Below are 21,385 nucleotides of genomic sequence, written 5' to 3' on the forward strand. Positions count from 1 at the left end.
CTTAGTTATACCATTTGGAATCTTGTTCCCCAGCCAGGAATCGAACCCAGGCTCCCTGCATTGGGAGTGTGGAGTCTTAGCCACTGGGCCACCAGGGAAGTCCAAGAGTTCAAGACTAACATTAATGTAAATTTGTGTTTTAAGTATGCTGAGGTTTTACTAAGTGACAATCACCTACATCATGGGCCTGGGTGGGAAGTGAGATGTGCAGACTAACTCTGAGGGCAGGGATGCAGGCAAAAAGGAAATCTGCAATAAACTGGATCTGCTAAGAAGTGACTTCATGCTACTGGGGAGGGCTGCAAGCATTGCCTGAAAGTTGTACACTAATGGAAGTAAGAGACTGCCACTTAGAAAAACTTATTCAGGCAGAGAGGACTTTGGGGAAGAAATACTGGATAAGGAGGTGCCAGAAGGATTCCACAGGAAGGTGAAAGTTTGAGAGTTAGGCAGATGGCTGCTGAGAAAGAATCTTTAATTCTTTAATTTGAACCAAAAATATTGAGCACCTAATATGTGTCATACACTGTGCAAGCGACACCATTCAAGGTAGAGATAAAAGCCCCCATCCTCATGGAATTTACATGTCAGCTAGGGAGCAGGGATACACAGCATATACAAATCAATAAGGAAAGCATATATAGTGCTATGGAGAAAAATGAAGCAAGTATGGAAGATAGGAAATGTGGATGGAGAAACTTAAGAGTACCCAGAGAATGCCTCATTGACAGTGACATTTGAGCAGAGACCTTAAATAGGTGAGGAGAAAGGTGATGCTTCTATCTGGTGTAAAACTAGTCCAGCAAAGAGAACATCTATATGTGTGATAAAAACCCAGCTTTGTCTAGGAAAAGCAAGGTCAATGTGGCTGAAGCCCAGTGGAACTAGTAGGAGAGGGGTTAGGGAGCGAGATGCAGAGACTTCCTATGGGGCCTTATTGGATAATATAAGGATTTGTTCTTTTAACTGTGAGTATTAGCTGCTGGAGATTTCTGAGCAAAAGAGTGATTCATAAAAAGCTTGCTCTGGCTGCTTCCCAGGTGGCGCAGTGATAAAGAATCCGCCTGCAATGCAGGAGACACAGATTCGATCCCTGGGTCGGGAGGGCCCCCTGGAGAAAGGCATGGAAACCCATTCCAGTATCTTGCCTGGAAAATCCCATGGACAAAGGAGACTGGCAGGCTATAGTCTATAGGGTCACAGAGTTGGACACGACTGAGCACGCACGCATTGGCTGCAGCATAGAGGATAGAATGCAAAGAGACAAAAGACAGAAACAGCATGACCAGTTTTAAGACCAAGTCCAAAAAAAAAAAAAAAAGACCAAGTCAGGTATATGAATAGCTGATTCACTTTACTGAACACCTGATACTAACACAACATTGTAAATCAACTATACTCTAATAAAATCTTAAAAAATAGAAATAGAGTAAAATAAAATAAAATAAAAAGACCAAATGAGGAAGAGATTGCAGCTTCCTTCACTGAATTATAGCTAAAAGTGGTGAAAATAAATATTTAGTAAAATGACACCAAGGTGCTGGTCTTTTCTTTTAAGTAAAGATAGTTTTGTGTAGCAGAATCCAATAGCTTAGCTAGGTGCTTTGTTACAGATCTGAAGAAGGAGGATCAGTACGTTGCATTACAAGAATATTGCAAACAGTCTATGAATTATATAACTTGTCTGGGCCCACCTATCTGAAGCCTCTTATCTCTTTAGGACAAGCTTATAAGGTTAGTGTGATAATGGTCTAGCTAAGCTAAATGTTGTAAGTATAGAGCTGTAGAAACTGAATTGTAAAGAATGGGGACTTGGTCTTGCTTAATGCTTATGTATGTGGTTATTTGCCTCTGCTCTTGGCAGCTAACTAAAGCCAACCTTAGCCTATGAGCATGTTCAATGTTGGATGCTTTTCTATTTGAGAAATTTAAATATAACATAAAACTAAAAGCGGTTTTGTATTTACTAATGCATTGTCCTTGTTTGTTTAGTTATGCTCTGTAGTAAAGAAACACTCCTATGACATTCTGGTTTTACACAATAGATAAATAGAGTTCTGAATGATTTAGGCACCACAGTTCCCCTAGGTGATTCGGATGTAATTTGGTTGAGGCTCATGGAGCCTAAAGAGTAAGTCAATTGGCCTGGAGGGGGATTCAAACCAGAAGCTTAATGAACCAGCTTTAAAGCTCATTAAATAAGACTGTTCACCGGACTATATAAGGACAGCCCGATGTTCCCCATACTGTCAGGAGAAGCTCCTTCTAAGTGAGGATATGTTGGACTAAGGAAGTTTCAAGTGAAAGAACATAGAAACAAAGCAAAAGCAAAACAGCCCAAAGCTGAGGCCATGTGGAGGAGAATCTGTTTAGCAGGCATACTCTGGCAAGACACCAGTAACAAAGAACTGCCAGCCACATGGCTCTCTGATGATGCTCACCCTTAGCCAGTTTCATTAATTAGAGTTGTCATATTATATACAGTGGTCTCTTGGTATCCAAGGGGGATCAGTTCCACAACCCCTGTGAATACCAAAATCCATGGATGCTGAAGTTCCTTATATAAAATGGTATAGTGTTTGCATATAACCTATGCATAGCCTCCTGTGTACTTTAAATCATCTTTAGATTATTTATAATACCTAAAACAATGTCAATGCTATGTGTGTACTTGTAAATACAATGTAAATTATATGTAAGTATCTGCCTGCATGTAGCAAATTCAAGTTTTGCTTTTGGGAACTTTCTGGAAAATTTTTTTAATATGTTTGATCCATGGTTGGCTGAATCTAAGGATGCAGTATCCATGGATACAGAGGACCTGACTGTATATGTAGCTTTATCCCCACTTCTGGGGATTTCTGCCTTTTTTTCTATCATTTTCTTCATCATTTGAGTTTCTTTTCTCTGCATCTTTTCCAACACTATTATACCTGTCTTATACACAAAGCACAACTACAAAAAAAATGTCGCAGGAACAGACACCTCAAGGATTTATGGAAAAGTAGGATGATGACCTACTGGAGTCTTCCCTCTTATTTTTCTTAATGATATTGAACATTATCCAGATTATTTTAGTCAAAGCAACATTTGGGCAGCTGTCTTCAGGAAACAGTCTATAAAGACTTTTGACTCCCTTTCCTAGGATGCAACAGGTCAGAACTCATCATTTTAAAACATACTTGAGGGGACTTCCCTGGTGGTCCAGTAGTTGAGAATCTGCCTTCCAATGCAGAGGACTAGGGTTTGATCCCTGGTTTTGGAACTAAGATCCCATATGTTGAGGAGTAAGTAATCCTGTGTGCCAAAACTACTGAGTCTGTGCGCCATAACTAGAGAGTCCGTGCACTGCAATGAAAAATCCTACATGATACAATGAAGATCCTGGGTGCTGCAATTAAGATCTGATGCACCCAAAAAAATTAAATATTTTTTAAAAAATTTAAAAAGACATGCTTGAAAAGATGGAGAAGTGAGGAGACTGGAAAGGTGGAGTTATAATTTGAAAAACCAATTTGAATGGAGTTGTTGGGAACATTCATTTGAGTGGCTTTTTGGAGAAAACACTTTATGTTTGTATAGTGCTTTATAGTTTAAAAGCATCTTTCACCGTATCAGTTTAGTTCAGTTCAGTCTCTCAGCCATGTCTGACTCTTCGTGACCCCATGGACTGCAGCAGGCCAGGCTTCCCTGTCTATCACCAACTCCCGGAGCTTACTCAAACTCATGTCCATTGAGTTGGTGATGCCATCCAACCATCTCATTCTCTGTCATCCCCTTCTCCTCTTGCCTTCAGTCTTTCCCAGCATCAGGATCTTCTCCATTGAGTCAGTTCTTCACATCAGGTGGCCAAAGTATTGGAGCTTCAGCTTCAGCGTCAGTCCTTCCAAGGAATATTCAGGACTGATTTCCTTTAGGATGGATCAGTTGGATCTCCTTGCAGTCCAAGGGACTCTCAAGAATCTTCTCCAATACCACAGTTCAAAAGCATCAATTCTTCAGCACTCAGCTTTCTGTATAGTCCAACTCTCATATCCATACATGACTACTGGAAAAACCATAGCTTTGACTAGACAGACCTTTGTTGGCAAAGTAATGTCTCTGCTTTTTAATATGCTGTCTAGGTTGGTCATACCTTTTTTTCCAAGGAGCAAGCATCTTTTAATTTAATGGCTGCAGTCACCATCTGTAGTGATTTTGGAGCCCCCAAAAGTAAAGTCTCTCACTGTTTTCATTGTTTCCCAATCTATTTGCCATGAAGTGTTGGGACCAGTTGCCATGATCTTAGTTTTCTGAATGTTGAGTTTTAAGCCAACTTTTTCACTCTCCTCTTTCATTTTCACCAAGAGGCTCTTTAGTTCTTCACTTTCTGCCATAAGGGTGGTGTCATCTGCATATCTGAGGTTATTGATATTTCTCCTGGCAATCTTGATTCCAGCTTGTGCTTCATCCAGCCCATGATGAAGTACATCTCATGATGTACTCTGCATATAAGTTAAATAAGCAGGGTCACACTATACAGCCTTGATGTACTCTTTTACCAATTTGGAGTCAGTCTGTTGTTCCATGTCTGGTTCTAACAGTTTCTTCTTGACCTGAACACAGATTTCACCATACAGTTGCACTTAGCTCTCACTGGGACTCTGAGGAGAAAGGTGAGTGGACTTCTCCAACACTACACAGTAATTGAGCAATGATGCTGGTATTATAAACAAAGTCTGGCTCCTCATTTCAGGCTAAGCTGCATTATTATTTATTAGGATCCCCTGCAGAATCTTGACATCACAAAACAAATTTAGAAATATTTAAAAAAAATTTTATTTGAAAAATAAATCTAAAAGTTTTATAAGGTAAATGTGTAAGAACTTTATGAGGTTGAAGGTTTCAAGCTCTAAAACACTAGTGATCAAAATCACTATGAGGGACCCAAGGAGAATTTTATCTAAGATCATCAATGGTCAAAAGCAGCTACAGCTGGAGGACTTCTAGAATTCTTCATTCTTGGTGAAAGACATTTTCATTTCATGCCGGGAGCTGTTATTTCTCCAGCACTCAGATTACTTTATGAGCCATTTGCTTTGCAAGTAAGTAGTTTTTTTCTCTTAATGGAATGAAATAATACACTGTGACAGCTCATTATCAAATTGGAATGCAGAGACAACCTTGGCTCATATAAATTTGCCACTGTAGAAATTATAAAGAAGAAAATAACTATATAGTATATAAAGTGAAGTTTGTTACCCACTGAAAAAACTCTGAAGAGACTTTAGTACAGTAAAGGATTTCAACTTTAGTAAAATATTCAAATCATGAATAACATGCAAATGAAGTAAGACAGTTCGTATTTCTTGAAATTCAGACTGCTCAAAAAGCTTTGAAATCTCAGAATATAGATAGAACAGTTTCCCTATCTATAGATGTCTATGAATATGAAGTCACTTAGCAGTCATTTAGCAAACTAAATAAATATAAGCAAAATGTTACTACTGGATATTAGTAGAGTAGATGAATGGAACAGATGAACTGGTATCAACAAGTAGGAAAAGAGGTTGATTCTAAAGATGGAAAGAAACAATTATGTAGCACATCACCAATTCAAAGGCTCATATTCTATCTAGAACAGTGCATACTACATCATTTTTGTTCTTTTTGAAGAAGTATAAAAATATTCATAAAAGGGCTTCCCCTATGGCTCAGAGAGTAAAGCATCCACCTGCAATGCAGGAGGCCCAGGTTTGATCCCTGAGTCAGGAAGATCCCCTGAAGAAGGAAATGGCAATCCATTTCAGTATTTTGCCTGGAAGCTCCCAAGGACAGAGGAGAGGATTCAAAGAGTAAAAGATTCATGATTTTGGACTATGACATCTGAATGTGCTAAAGAAAACATTGTAGGGAAATAAAAAATAACACTGTTGGTAAGCCATGTAATATAACAATTTGGCTATCTGCTTGGTTGAGTATAAAGCTTTATGTGTTTTCCCAACGGAACCCAAATATTTAGCATAAGAACAATAATGCTGGTACTTTTTTAAAAAAGCATGCTATTTTAAGGCCTTTGTAATTATTTATAGTCTGCCCTGTGAATGCCTCACAAGTCTAAATCAGAAAACCATAGTTTTTTTTAAAAAAAATTGTTCTTTGCTTGCTCCTAATCATCTGATTTTGGAAAGTACAAAATTCTGGGAATTTTATGTGATTATCTTTGATATTACTAACACACTGTGGATGGATCTTTAATGGCAATTGACAATTAATGCAATTATCTGAAATGACCCAGGCAAAAAGCTCATTCTTATCTGTATTTATAAAGCATTTTACTCTGATCATCAATGCTGAAGGTACAGTAGCAAGATGGTGTCTTAAATTTTTGATGCTAATAAATTTGATGTTAAACTCACTATGTCTTAGAATATAAGTGTTAGAAGTGGGATAGGAATAAGCATCTATTAACCACCTTATTGGGAGAGTAAGTTGGTGCAGCAACTGTGGAGAACAGTTTGGAGGTCCCTCAGAGAACTAAAAATAGGATTACCATATGACCCAACAATCACACTCTTGGGTATATATCCACACAAAACTATAATTCAAAAAGATATATGCACCCTTATGTTCAAAGCAGCACTATTCACAATAGCCAAGACATGAAAACAACATAAATGTCCATCAGCAGATGAATAGATAAAGAAGATATGGTATATATAATGGAATATTACTCAGCCATAAAAAGAATGAAATAATGCCATTTTTAGCAACACAGATGGACCTAGAGAGTACCATGCTAAGTGAAGTAAGCCAGACAGAAAAAGACAAATACCATGTGATATAACTTATATGGGGAACCTAAGTGTTGGTCAATTGTGTCCTCTTTGCGATCCCATGGACTGTAGCCTGCCAGGCTCCTTTGTCCATGGAATTCTCCAGGCAAGAATACTGGAGTACCCTTCTCCAGGGGATTTTCCTGACCCAGGGATGGTACTCGGGTCTCCTGCACTGCAAGCAGATTCTTTACTGTCTGAGACACATGGGAGGCCCTTATGACACTAATGAACCTATCTATGAAACAGAAATAGACTCATAGACATAAAGAATAGACTTGGTGGTTGCCAAAGGGGAGGGGGTTGGGGGAGAGTTGGAGTGCGAGGTTGAGATTAGCAGATGTAAGCTTTTGTATATAGAATGGATCAACAACAAGGTCCTATTATATAGATAGGGAAATATATTCAATATTCACCATAATGAAAAAGAATATTTTTTAAAAGAATGTATGAAGTGAAGTCACTTCAGTCGTGTCCAACTCTGTGCGACCTCATAGATGGCAACCCAACAGGCTCCCCCATCCCTGGGATTCTCCAGGCAAGAACACTGGAGTGGGTTGCCATTTCCTTATCCAATGCATGAAAGTGAAAAGTGAAAATAAAGTTGCTCAGTCGTGTCTGGCTCTCCTCGACCCCATGGACTGCAGCCTACCAGGCTCCTCCATCCATGGGATTTTCCAGGCAAGAGTACTGGAGTGGGGTGCCATTGCCTTCTCCAAAAAAATGTATATATATATATATGTGTGTGTGTGTGTGTGTGTATACCACCTGATTTCATAAGGAAGGAACTCAAGCCCAAAGAGGTGAAACGATATACTATATATCACAGAAGTAAATGCTGATGCAGTGGGAATACAACTAGGTCTCCAGTTTTCCAGCACAGTATACTTCTGACTTCAAGAGATTGTCTCAAATTTTAATTGGTTACTGCCAAAAGTATATGATGATCTATTTTACAGAACTTTCTGATTTTAAAGTGACAGGAAGAGTAACAATTCACTGACCACCTGGTAGGTACCCCCGCCTCTGTGCTAGTCAACTTATTATTTGGAAAAACTGACATCATTGGCAACATCATGTCTTCTGACCAATGAACATGGTATATCTCTCCATCTTTCATTTCAGACAATATTCAACTTCTTTTGGCAGCTAAGTAAAATCATTTCACTCTGAAAACACTGTTTTTTTTGGCTTCATTTATTTCTGTTTTTCAGAACAGTTGCTGGGCCATTCTGCTCTCATTTTAAGATGGAATGATAACCAGTAAGAATTCAGGGAAAATACAATGTGTTTATTCAGAGGAACACAATTGGCTCTAAATTAACATAGAAATGCCAGCAAGATACTTCTATGATATTCACTATGAAAGATTTTCAGGAAAAATATTATAACCTGATATTTAATTTTTAACATCTTTATTAGGATGTAATTTGACATTCCATAAACTAGATACAATTAAATTTTACAATTAAGTTCTGACACATGTGCATATACATGAAATCATCACCACAACCAACATAGTAGACAGGACTTTCCTCATGGCTCAGTGTCAGAGAATCCACCTGCCAATGCTGCAGATATGGGTTTGATACCTGTTCCGGGAAGATCCCACATGCTGAGGAGCAACTAAGCCCTTGGACCACAACTACTGAGCCTTGCTCTACAGCCTGGGAGCCACAACTACTGAGCCCATGTGCTGCAATTACTGAAGTCTGCTCACCCTAGAGCCTATTCTCCATAAGAGAAGCCACCACAATGAGAAGCCCACGCACCACAACTAGAGTACCCTCCAGTCGCTGCAGAAGAGCCCATGCTGCAACAAAGACCCAGCACAGCCAAAAAAATAAATATATTAAACAAATAAATAAATAACACTTTAAAAAAACATTGTTGTTGTTCAGTCTTTAAGTCATGTCTGACTTTTTGCAACCCCATGGACTGCAGCACACCGGTCTTCCCTGTCCTTCACCATTTCCTACAGTTTGCTCAGACTCATTTCCATTGAGTCAATGATGCCACCCAACCAGTTCATCCTCTATCATCCCCTTCTCCTCCTGCCATCAATCTTTCCCAGCATCAGGGTCTTTTCCAGTAAGTCAGCTCTTTGTATCAGGTGGACAAAGTATTGGAGCTTCAGCTTCAACATCAGTCCTTCCAATAAATATTCAGGGTTGATTTCCCTTAGAATTGACTGGTTTGATCTCCTTGATGTCCAAAGGACTTTCAAGGGTCTTCTCTAGCACCACACAGTGGAAAAATATAGCACTCCTGAAAAGTTCTCTTGGCACCCCTTTGTCATCCTTTCCTAACACTCAATCCCTACCTTCTGCATTCCCAGGCAACCACTAATCTTTTGTTCACTGCAGGCTTATTTGCATATTATAATATTTTATATAAACATGGAATCATACAGTCTGAATTCACTTTTTGGCTAGCTCATTTCACTAAGCATAATTATTTTGAGTTCCATTCAAGTTTTTGCATGTATGAAAATTTCATTTCTTTTTAATACTGAGTAGTATTACATTGTAAGATATATCACTTTGTTTATCCTTTCATTTGTTGAAGGATATTTAGGATGTTTCCTGTTTGGGGCTATGTTACAAATAAAAATGTTATGAACATTTGTGTAAAAGAATTTTCATGGACATAATTCTTTAATTTTTCTTGAATAATTGCTTAAGAGTTTAATGGGTATATCATATGTTAAGTATATGTTTAATATTTTAAGAAGCTGTTTTATCTTTTACAAAGGAGGCAAGAATATACAATGGAGAAAAGACAATCTCTTTAACAAGTAGTGCTGCAAAAACTGGTCAACCACTTGTAAAAGAATGAAACTAGAACACTTTCTAAAACCATACACAAAAATAAACTCAAAATGGATTAAAGATCTAAACATAAGATGAGAACCTATAAAACTCTTAGAGGAGAACATAGGCAAAACACTCTCCGACATAAATCATAGCAGGATCCTCTATGACCCACCTCCCAGAATATTGGAAACAAAAGAAAAAATAAACAAATGGGATCTAATTAAAATTAAAAGCTTCTGCACAACAAAAGAAACTATAAGCAAGGTGAAAAGACAGCCTTCAGAATGGGAGAAAATAATACCAAATGAAGCAACTTACAAAGAATTAATCTCAAAAATATACAAGCTAACCCTGAAGCTCAATTCCAGAAAAATAAACGACTCAATCAAAAAATGGGCCAAAGAACTAAACAGACATTTCTCCAAAGACATACAGATGGCCAATAAACACACGAAAAGATGCTCAACATCACTCATTCTCAGAGAAATGAAAATCAAAACCACAGTGAGGTACCATTTCATGCCAGTCAGAATGGCTGCGATCTGAAAGTCTACAAGCAATAAATGCTGTAGAGGGTGTGGAGAAAAGGGAAACCTCTTACACTGTTGGTGGGAATGCAAACTAGTACAGCCACTATGGAGAACAGTGTGGAGATTCCTTAAAAAAAAAACTGGAAATAGAACTGCCATATGACCCAGCAATCCCACTGCTGGGCATACACACCGAGGAAACCAGAATTGAAAGAGACACATGTACCCCAATGTTCATCACAGCACTGTTTATAGTAGCCAGGACGTGGAAACAACCTAGATGTCCATCAGCAGATGAATGGATATAAGAAAGCTGTGGTATATATACACAATGGAGTATTACTCAGCCATTAAAAAGAATACATTTGAATCAGTTCTAATGAGGTGGATGAAACTGGAACCTATTATACAGAGTGGAGTAAGCCAGAAAGAAAAACACCAATACAGTATACTAAGGCATATATATTTAATTTAGAAAGATGGTAACAATAACCCTGTATGAGAGATAGCAAAAGAGACACAGATGTATAGAACAGTCTTTTGGACTCTGTGGGAGAGGGAGGGGGAATGATTTGGGAGAATGGCATTGAAACATGTATAATATCATATAAGAAATGAATCACCAGTCCAGGTTTGATGCAGGATACAGGAAGATTGGGGCTGGTGCACTGAGATGACCTAGAGGGATGGTATGGGGAGGGAGGTGGGAGGGGGGTTCAGGATTGGGAACACGTGTACACCCATGGCAGATTCATGTTGATGTATGGCAAAACCAATATAATATTGTAAAGTAATTAGCGTCTAATTAAAATAAATTTAATTAAAAAAAAAAAGAAGCTGCCAAACTGGCTTCCAAAGTGATTTTACAAGAGCATAAAAAGACATGAAATACAAAGGTGTAAATCTAACAAAAGATGCTAAAGACTAGTATACTGAAAACTACAAAACAAAATTAAAGAAATTATAAATAAATAGATATATGGTGTTTATTGACCAAAAGACTCATTTTTGTCATTTTGTCAATTTTATCTAAATTGATGTTTAAGATCTATATATTATATTCAAGTTCATCTGGAAAGACAAAGGACTAGCTAAAACAACTTTGAAAAAATGTGCAAAGTTTGAGGAGTAAGAGTATCTGTTTTCAAGACTCATTATAAATTTATAATAGTCAAAACCTTATGTTACTAGTGTCTTTGCACTAGTTTATCTTTATAAACATGTAGGTCAATGGAACAGAATAGAGAGTTAAGAAATAAGCCCATACATATATATGCTGCTTACTTTCAACAATGAATCAAATGCAGTTCAGTGGAGAAAGAATAGTTTTTTTTTTTTTTGGACTGAGAACATTTCTTTACTGTAACTTACAAAAAATAAATACAACTGTCTCTAATCTTTGTGAGCAATTTCTCTAAAAATCTAAAATCTGTAGGAAACTTAAATTGTTCTCGGACTAGAGGAAAGAAGTGTCTGTAGTAGTTCACAGGAATACTCAAGTTTAGCGGTACCAGCTCATCTTTCTAGTCGAGAAGACTAAGGTCGATGTGGAAGTAGACGTAAGGAAATTAGTCTTGGTTGCAGAGTTGGAGTCCAGGGATCTCCACGGATGCATCCAATATACTTGCAGCTGCAATTTCATCCAGATGCCTGACGATGGAGTTCAGAACCTGTCGTAAACGTTTGGTGCATGACTTCTTATGAAGCTGGAGGAGAACCGCCTGGAAGTTCACTGGCAGTCCATACCTGAGCACAGACTTCACAAACACTCTCAGTGCCTTGATGTGGATCCAGGCAACAAAGGCTTCGCTGAAGTGGACCTTGAGCCATCACAGCACTGGGCCCTCACCCTCGCCCTCATTCTCTCTCTCTCTGCCACTCTGCCCCCCAGAGGGCCTATCAGGGTTCCCTAGCGGGGTTACCTTAACCTTGTGGTCCGGGAAGGTGGATGATCCCTTTTTAAGAGCAACACAGGAAGTTTGATATTGTTGCTTCTTATCCGACAGCAATCGGGTCATCTCTTCCCTTTCCCTTTTAATTTCTTTTTCACCATAGTAAAATTCTCGTACATTGAAATTATTCTCTTTGACTTTGGTTTTGAAATCATCGATCACTTTTCGAAACAGAGTCACGGTGAAGAGGCCGCCCTCCTTGTCCTCAGCGACCAACTTGGTTGACCGTGGGACCACCATGAGAGGGATTCATAGGTTTTTTGCCATTGTATGTAACTCGGCTTGGGGACAATGACCAGCAGTGTGATCAGGTACTCAGAATCTAGCACGAAGTCTTCTTTGCTCACAATGTCACTCAGGGTCCGAGTGAAAAGGTTTTCCATGGATTTCTTCTCCAGATTCTCTAGGTTTGTCTTCAGAGTGTTGTAGGCAGCTGTTCGGGACTTCAGGTCTATCTCGAAGGCACAGGTCGATCTGTGCCAGTTGCTTTGCCAGAATATCCACCGTGCTCACCAGTGGCTGCTTTGCGGGATACTTGGCCACGTCCCATTCGAAGTGGGTCACAAAGGACGTTAGGTCAACTCCGTTGGCCAGAAGGTTCTCCTGGACCTTTCCCTTGGCGTCTTCCATCACTTCCACCACGCTCTGGGCCATTCTCCTTATGAGACTTTCAGCAAAGATATCAAGCTTCGCCAGCTCATCAGAGAGGCCAACAAGGGAATCCAAGGTCCCCACCTTGAAGTCAGGAATCGTGAATTTGGTGTTATAAGACAGGTTAGACTTGGAGGTTACTGTGTTCATCCTCTTCAGGGCTTGTAAATTTTCCTTATCTCTGGGGGCAGAAATTAACCAAAACTCCGACATGTTTCTAGTCTTCTTTGATCCAGCTCGAGCACACCGAACGCAGTTCCTTTTGCTTTCGATCGCTGATGGCCTGGGGACAAACTGGCCCCGAGGAGATGCCACCTGCCCTGGCCCCTGGGAGGGCACAGCAGAGGCGCCGGCTCCCGGGTTCCCACGGAGAAAAGTCGTGGAGGGCACGCGTGGGCCGAGGAGGAGCAGGGACCAAGGGGACGCGGTCAGCTCACTCTGGTTCCCCGGGTCGCGACGCGCGCCCTCTCCCCTTGCCGCCTCGGATCCCCGAGCCGCCGTCCTTACTGGGAGCCCGCGGGCCGCGGGCCGCACGAGCAGGCAGTGGGCGGGCACGGGGCCGAAACGCACCGCCAGCTCCCGGGAGGCAGCGGCTTCTCAAATACCCTTTATGTCTCAGCTTATTATACTTACTAGTTATACTTACTAGAACATTCAGTACAATGTTGAATAGAAGTGGAAAGAGCAAACCTCCTCCTCTTGTTCCTGAACCATCAAGTGTGATTATATCTTCAGAGTTTTCATGGACGAGAATGCTTTCAAATTGAGACAGTTTCTATTTCTAGTGTTCTGAGAGTTGTATAAGAAACAACCTTTTTGTTGCAGAATTATAAGAGATCTCAAAAATTTCTGAATACTGGACCCTTATCAGGAATGTGATTGCAAGTATTGCCTCCCATTCTGTGGCTTGTCTTTTTACTCTTAATAATGTTCTTGGATGGAAAAACGATTTTAGTTTTGATGAAGTCCAATTCACAAATTTTTACTTTTGTTTTTTGTGACTTTGGTGTCATATTTAAGAAGCCATTGCCAAATCCAAAGTCACAAAGACTTGGCATATTTGTTTTCTTCTAAAAGTTCTATAGTTCTATCTTTTACACATAGGTCTCTGATCCTTTTTAGGTGAAGTAAGAGCCCAATTTCATTCTTTTACCTGGGAATATCTAGTTGCCCCAGCACCATTTGTTCAAATGACTATTCTTTCCCCATTGAATGTTCTTGGGGAAAAATCAGTTGATCATAAATGTGAGTGTTTATTACTGAACTCTGTTTTCTATTCCACTAATCTATATGTCGATATGTCTATTCTTATGTCTTACAATTAATGTAGCTTTGTCAGTTCAGTTCAGTTCAGTCACTCAGTCGTGTCCCACTCTTTGCAACCCCATGAATTGCAGCACGCCAGGCCTCCCTGTCCATCACCAACTCCCAGAGTTCACGCAAACTCACGTCCATCCAGTCGGTGATGCCATCCAGCCATCTCATCCTCTGTTGTCCCTTTCTCCTCCTGCCCCCAATCCCTCCCAGCATCAGAGTCTTCTCCAATGAGTTAATTCTTCGCATGAGGTGGCCAAAGTACTGGAGTTTCAGCTTTAGCATAATTCCTTCCAAAGAACACCCAGGACTGATCTCCTTTAGAATGGACTGGTTGGATCTCCTTGCAGTCCAAGGGACTCTCAAGAGTCTTCTCCAACACCACAGTTAAAAAGCATCAATTCTTCAGCACTCAGCTTTCTTCACGGTCCAACTCTCACATCCATACATGACCACAGAAAAAACCATAGCCTTGACTAGATGGACCTTTGTTGGCAAAGTAATGTCTCTGCTTTTGAATATGCTATCTAGGTTGGTCATAACTTTCCTTCCAAGGAGTAAGCGTCTTTTAATTTCATGGCTGCAGTCACCATCTGCAGTGATTTTGGAGCCCCCCAAAATAAAATCTGACACTGTTTCCACTGCTTCCCCATCTATTTCCCATGAAGTGATGGGACCAGATGCCATGTTCTTCCTTTTCTGAATATTGAGCTTTAAGCCAACTTTTTCACTGTCCTCTTTCACTTTCATCAAGAGGCTCTTTAGTTCCTCTTCACTTTTTGCCATAAGGGTGGTATCATCTGCCTATCTGTGATTATTGATATTTCTCTCAGCAATCTTGATTCCAGCTTGTGCTTCTTCCAGCCCAGTGTTTCTCATGATGTACTCTGCATATAAGTTAAATAAGCAGGGTGACAATATACAGCCTTGACGTACTCCTTTTCCTGTTTGGAACCAGTCTGTTGTTCCATGTCCAGTTCTAACTGTTGCTTCCTGACCTGCAGGAGGCAGGTCAGGTGGTCTGGTATGCCCATCTCTTTCAGAATTTTCTACAGTTTATTGTGATCCACACAGTCAAAGGCTTTGGCATAGTTAATGAAGCAGAAATAGATGTTTTTCTGGAACTCTCTTCCTTTTCCCATGATCCAACGGATGTTGGCAATTTGATCTCTCGTTCCTCTGCCTTTTCTAAAACCAGCTTGAACATCTGGAAGTTCACGGTTCACATACTGCTGAAGCCTGGCTTGGAGAATTTTGAGCACTACTTTACTAGCGTGTGAGATGAGTGCAATTGTGTGGTAGTTTGAGCATTCTTTGGCATTCCCTTTCTTTGGGATTGGAATGAAAACTGACCTTTTCCAGTCCTGTGGCCACTGCTGAGTTTTCAAATTTGCTGGCATAATGAGTGCAACACTTTCACAGCATAATCTTTCAGGATTTGAAATAGCTCAACTGGAATTCCATCACCTCCACTAGCTTTGTTCATAGTGATCCTTTCTAAGGCCCACGTGACTTCATATTCCAGGATGTCTGGCTCTAGGTGAGTGATCATACTGTCGTGATTATCTTGGTCGTGAAAATGTTTTTTGGCCAGTTCTTCTGTGTATTCTTGCCACCTCTTCTTAATATCTTCAGCTTCTGTTAGGTCCTTACCATTTCTGTCCTTTTTGAGCCCATTTTACATGAAATGTTCCCTTGGTATCTCTAATTTTCTTGAAGAGATCTATAGTTTTTTCCATTCTCTTGTTTTCCTCTATTTCTTTGCATTGATTGATGAGGAAGGTTTTCTTATCTCTTCTTGCTATTCTTTGGAACTCTTCATTCAGATGCTTATATCTTTCCTTTTCTCCTTTGCTTTTCGCTTCTCTTCACAGCTATTTGTAAGGCCTCCCCAGACAGCCATTTTGCTTTTTTTGCATTTTTTTTCTATGGGGATGGTCTTGATCCCTGTCCCCTGTACAATGTCATGAACCTCAGTCTATAGTTCATCAGGCACTCTATCTATCAGATCTAGGCCCTTAAATCTATTTCTCTCTTCCACTGTATAATCATAAGGGATTTGATTTAGGTCAAACCTGAATGGTCTAGTGGTTTTCTCTACTTTCTTCAATTTAAGTCTGAATTTGGCAGTAAGGAGTTCATGATCTGAGCCACAGTCAGCTCCTGGTCTTGTTTTTGCTGATTGTATAGAGCTTCTCCATCTTTGGCTGCAAAGAATATAATCTATCTGATTTCAGTGTTGACCATCTGGTGACGTCCATGTGTAGAGTCTTCTCTTGTGTGGTTGGAAGAGGGAATTCTGACAGAATATGGTCCACGGGAGAAGGGAATGGCAAACCACTTCAGTATTCTTGCCTTGAGAACCCCATGAACAGTATGAAAAGGCAAAATGATAAGATACTGAAAGAGGAACTCCCCAGGTTGGTAGGTGCCCAATATGCTACTGGAGATCAGTGGAGAAATAACTCCAGAAAGAATGAAGGGATGAAGCCAAAGCAAAAACAATAAACAGTTGTGGATGTAACTGGTGATAGAAGCAAGGTCTGTTGCTGTAAATAGCAATATTGCATAGGAACCTGGAATATTAGGTCCATGAATCAACGGAAATTGGAAGTGATCAAACAGGAGATGGCAAGAGTGAACGTTAACATTCTAGGAATCAGCGAACTAAAATGGATTGGAATGGGTAAGTTTAACTCAGATGACCATTATATCTACTACTGCAGGCAGCAATCCCTCAGAAGAAATGGAGTAGCCATCATGGTCAACAAAAGAGTCCTAAATGCAGTACTTGGATGCAATCTCAAAAACCACAGAATGTTCTCTGTTCTTTTCCAAGGCAAACCATTCAATATCACAGTAATCCAAGTCTATGCCCCATCCAGTAATGCTGAAGAAGCTGAAGTTGTACGGTTCTATGAAGATTTACAAGACCTTTTAGAACTAACACCCCCAAAATATGTCCTTTTCATTATAGGGGACTGGAATGCAAAAATAGGAAGTCAAGAAACACCTGGAGTAACAGGCAAATTTGGCCTTGGAATATGGAATGAAGCAGGGCAAAGGCTAATAGAGTTTTGCCAAAAGAACGCACTGGTCATGTAGCTTTGCAGTAAGTTTTAAAATCTGGAAGTGTAAGTCTTCCAACATTGTTCTTTTTCAAGATTGCTTTGACTATTTAGGACCCCTTGCAAGTTCATATGAATCTGAAAACTGGTTTTTACATTTCTGGGAAAAGGCCATTGACATTTCAGTAGGGATTGCATGGAATGTGTAAATCATTTTGCGGATAATTGCCATCTTAACAATACTGTGTTCCAAACTATGAACATAGGCTGTCTTTTCACTTATTTAGAGCTTCTTTGATTTCTTTCAAAAGTATTTTGTAGTTTCACATGTATAAGTCTTTCACCTCTTTGGTTAAATTTATTCCTAAGTATTTTACTCATTTTGATGCTGTTATAAGTGGAATTGTTTTCTTGATTTCCTTTTTGAACTGTTTATTGCTAATATATAGAAGTACAATTAACTTTGGCATGTTGATCTTATATCCTGTAAATTTGCTGAATTCACTTATTAGCTGTAACTTCTTGGGGATTTTCTATGTATATGATCACTTCATCTGCAAATAAAGATATCTTTACTTCTTTCTTTCTAATCTGTATGCCTTTTGTTTCTTTTTATCACTCAAATGTTCTGGTTAGAGCTTCCAGTGTGTTAAAATATGAGGTTCTTATGTTTGAGAATGTACATTAAGTTAAACTAAGCTAATCAAGTTTTCATTACAAAGCTCTGTCAAGACATTTTTTATTAAAAAGAATATTTTATGGTCAGCATATTACTATATAATTTATGTATATGTGTGTGTGCATGTATGTGTACATGCTTAAAAGATTCTCAGAGTACATGTGTTAAAGATTATGGACCTGATTTAATTTGCTTGGCAATTTTTTTTTAATAATAGTGAAAACATATACTTATGGCTAACCTATAACTAATTTATCATGTATTTTGTGTTATTAGAATCTTAGTTACTGTGGTTTTATAGTACATACTTATTTAAATGCCAATAGTATTGTCAGATATATATATTTCATAGTGTGGGAAATTTTTAATTACCCTTAAAATATCTTTTTATCTGCATGTAGGCATATATTTAAATTTAGTTATTATAAGTGAAGCTCCCTTGGACAAAAGATATACTGTATAATGTATATGGTACAAAGTCACATACAGAAAAATGTATTTTAATCAACACTGAAGCTCTATCTGAAAGTATGCTTTTGCTTATGTCAGCATCTTGAGGACATGATATCTTTTGAAGCCCGTATAGTGTTTTGGGGGCTGAACAAAAGATTTAATAATCATCATAAACAAAAGCACACCAATATTTTTTCCATTAAAAAATTCCTGAGAGGGCAGATAGTACATGCGAAACTGCGTAAATAGAGTTCTAACTCATTTCTAGAGGCAACTGAGGTACTTATCGCTGTGTGTGCTTTTGAATATCACTCTCTCTAAACCTCAATATTTTTCATCAGTAAAATAAAATAATATTACTTATATAGCTCAAAACTCATGGGGTTTCAAGTATAATATACAAAATTTTGTGTTTTAACAAATTATATAAACAAAAGACAGGAGTATGTAAATAATTTTAAAATTAAAAGAATAAAGATTTATAAGAAATGTTTGAAAAGCAACAATTTAAAACTTTGAATATTATATTTAAGGTTATTTCATCATGAAGATTATCTGTCATAACAGAGTTAAAACTTTGATAAGCTGTCTTGGATTTCATTAAAAGGTTTTCTTATGACACAATAAAGAAACAACTTAAAATCTCTAAAATTTTTTTCCTATAAGTTTTGATTTGCATAATTTAATGCCCCTCTGAAAATTGTTATAAACTTAGTTAACAGCCCATGTTACTGAGATTCTTCTGTACTATTTTATCATATTTAGAATCTGTCCTCTGAGCTAGCCTGATGTGGAGAGGGAACTAATCTTTTTTTGCGGGGGAGGGGATAAGAAGTAATGCCAGATGCCAATATCAAGACATCAAGGTATTCAAATGTGAAGAGAGTGTATTTTTCCTTGTAAAATTATTCAGAACTAAATGCAGAACCATCAACTTTTCAGATATTTTTAAACCTTCTGATGGAAGTGTGAATTAAATGCTCATTGAAATGATCAGAACAGGTAAACTAGCTGAGTTTTAGCTGAGGAGGTGAAATGCTTTTAAAATAAAGGAAAACTCCAAATGAGGTGTATATTTTGGCTCACTACATATTCATTTTGGGTGTGTTCCAAATTCTCAATTTAATATATTTCTACTTTTTTTGACTTGGCTCCTAGCCTCCTCCCTCCCCCACCTGACCCCCACCTCATTCTGGTTGAGCCTTTATACTAAGAAGTGTAGAATGAGGCACTTATAGTTAAGACACTTATCTAGATAATTCAACCCAGATCAACAAGTGAAGAGCAATTGGCATGGCCAAAAAAGGGCTTTTGGTTCACTTTTTTTTTTTTTTTGCAGAGGGATGCAGGGCTTTAAAATAATTCATTTATGAAATGAATAGTCTTCTTCACTGAAGATCTTTCCATTCATTCAAATAAATCTTGTATGCTTAGCAGACATGCAGAAACAGGGAAAGATGAAAACCCAGAGACTTAAAGCAAACAGGCCTCCTAAAAATTAACCAGCCCACTGGAATATTATATAATCAAGCAACACCCTCTAAATAATGTTAGAGTTGCCAGGTGTGGTGTGGGTCATAATAATACTAAAAAATTATTTTGGTATCTCAAATTATTTGGTATTTCAAGTTTAACTGGGCATCCTTTAATTTTATTTACTAAATCTGGCAACCCTATTAAGGTGCTATTCTATCACATCTATGACATTTAAAATTCAGAGTCAGGCTTTATAATTAAGCATTCTTTAAAGAGGGCTTCATAGGTGGCTCAGTGGTAAAGAACCCGCCTGCCAATGCAGGAGATGGGGGGTTAATCTATGGGGGTGGGAGAGATCCCCTAGAGAATGAAATGGCAATGCACTTCAGTATTCTTGCCTGGGAGATCCCATGGACAGAGGAGCCTGGTGGGCTACAGTCCATAGGGTTGCAAGAGTCAGACATGACTTAGTGACTAAACAACAATTCTTTGACGAACAATAAAGTGTCAAATCATTACATTGTACACCTAAAACAAATATGGCATTCTAGTCAATTCTATCTCAATAAAAATGTCATCCAAAAAAGTTATTCAATAGCATACTTGAGTTGATAATGTCTGTACAGAATATCAACTATTCATTCAGTGCTTTTGATAATTCTCTACACTTTCCTAGGACCTTGTAGTTTTGGAGAAGCTTGGTTTAATATTTAGAAGAACTAAAAAGCCTCTTGATGAAAGTAAAAGAGGATAGGGAAAAAGTTGGCTTAAAACTCAACATTCAGAAAATTAAGATCATGGTATCTGGTCCCACCACTTCATGGAAAATAGATGGGGAAACAATGGAAACAGTGAGAGACTTTATTGTTTTGGGCTCCAAGACCACTGCAGATGGTGACTGCAGCCATGAAATTAGAAGACGCTTACTCCTTAGAAGAAAAGATATGACCAACCTAGACAGCATATTAAAAAACAGAAACATTACTTTGCCAGCAACGGTCTGTCTAGTCAAAGCTATGGTTTTTCCATTAGTCATGTATGGATGTGAGAGTTGGACCATAAAGAAAGCTGAGTGCCAAAGAACTGATGCTTTTGAACTGTGGTGTTGGAGAAGACTCTTGAGAGTCCCTTGGACTTCAAGGAGATCCAACCAGTCCATCCTAAAGGAAATCAGTCCTGAATATTCATTGGAAGGACTGATGCTGAAGCTGAAGCTCCAATACTTTGGCCACCTGATGTGAAAAGGTGACTCATTTGAAAAGACCCTGATGCTGGGGAAGATTGAAGGCGGGAGGAGAAGGCGACAACAGAGGATGAGATGGTTGGATGGCATCACCGACTCAATGGACATGAGTTTGAGTAAACTCCGGGAGTTGGTGATGGACAGGGAGGCCTGGCGTGCTGCAGTCCATGGGGTCACAAAGAGTCGGACACGATTGAGCAACTGAACTGAACTGAAATGACTGAAAGGGGCTTCCCAGGTGGCGCTAGTGGTAAAAAACCCGCCTGCCAATGCAGGAGACATAAGAGATACGGGTTTGATCTCTGGGTCGGGAAGATCCCCTGGAAGAGGGCACAGCAACCCAAATGTTCTGGTATCCTTTTCATTATATGGCATTTATCCCTTCCAG

At 38.9% G+C, this 21,385-nt stretch overlaps 1 long non-coding RNA gene and 1 pseudogene across 1 annotated transcript in view; both read right to left on the reverse strand.

The window, feature by feature from the left end:
* Positions 1–21,385, reverse strand: part of LOC133243082 (uncharacterized) — a 112,313-nt gene that overhangs the window by 65,113 nt on the left and 25,815 nt on the right. The window lies entirely within an intron of this gene.
* LOC133242432 (V-type proton ATPase subunit C 2-like) lies at positions 11,506–13,167 on the reverse strand (annotated as a pseudogene).

This window comes from Bos javanicus, chromosome X, assembly GCF_032452875.1.
Source record: "Bos javanicus breed banteng chromosome X, ARS-OSU_banteng_1.0, whole genome shotgun sequence".
Classification (NCBI taxonomy): domain Eukaryota; kingdom Metazoa; phylum Chordata; class Mammalia; order Artiodactyla; family Bovidae; genus Bos; species Bos javanicus.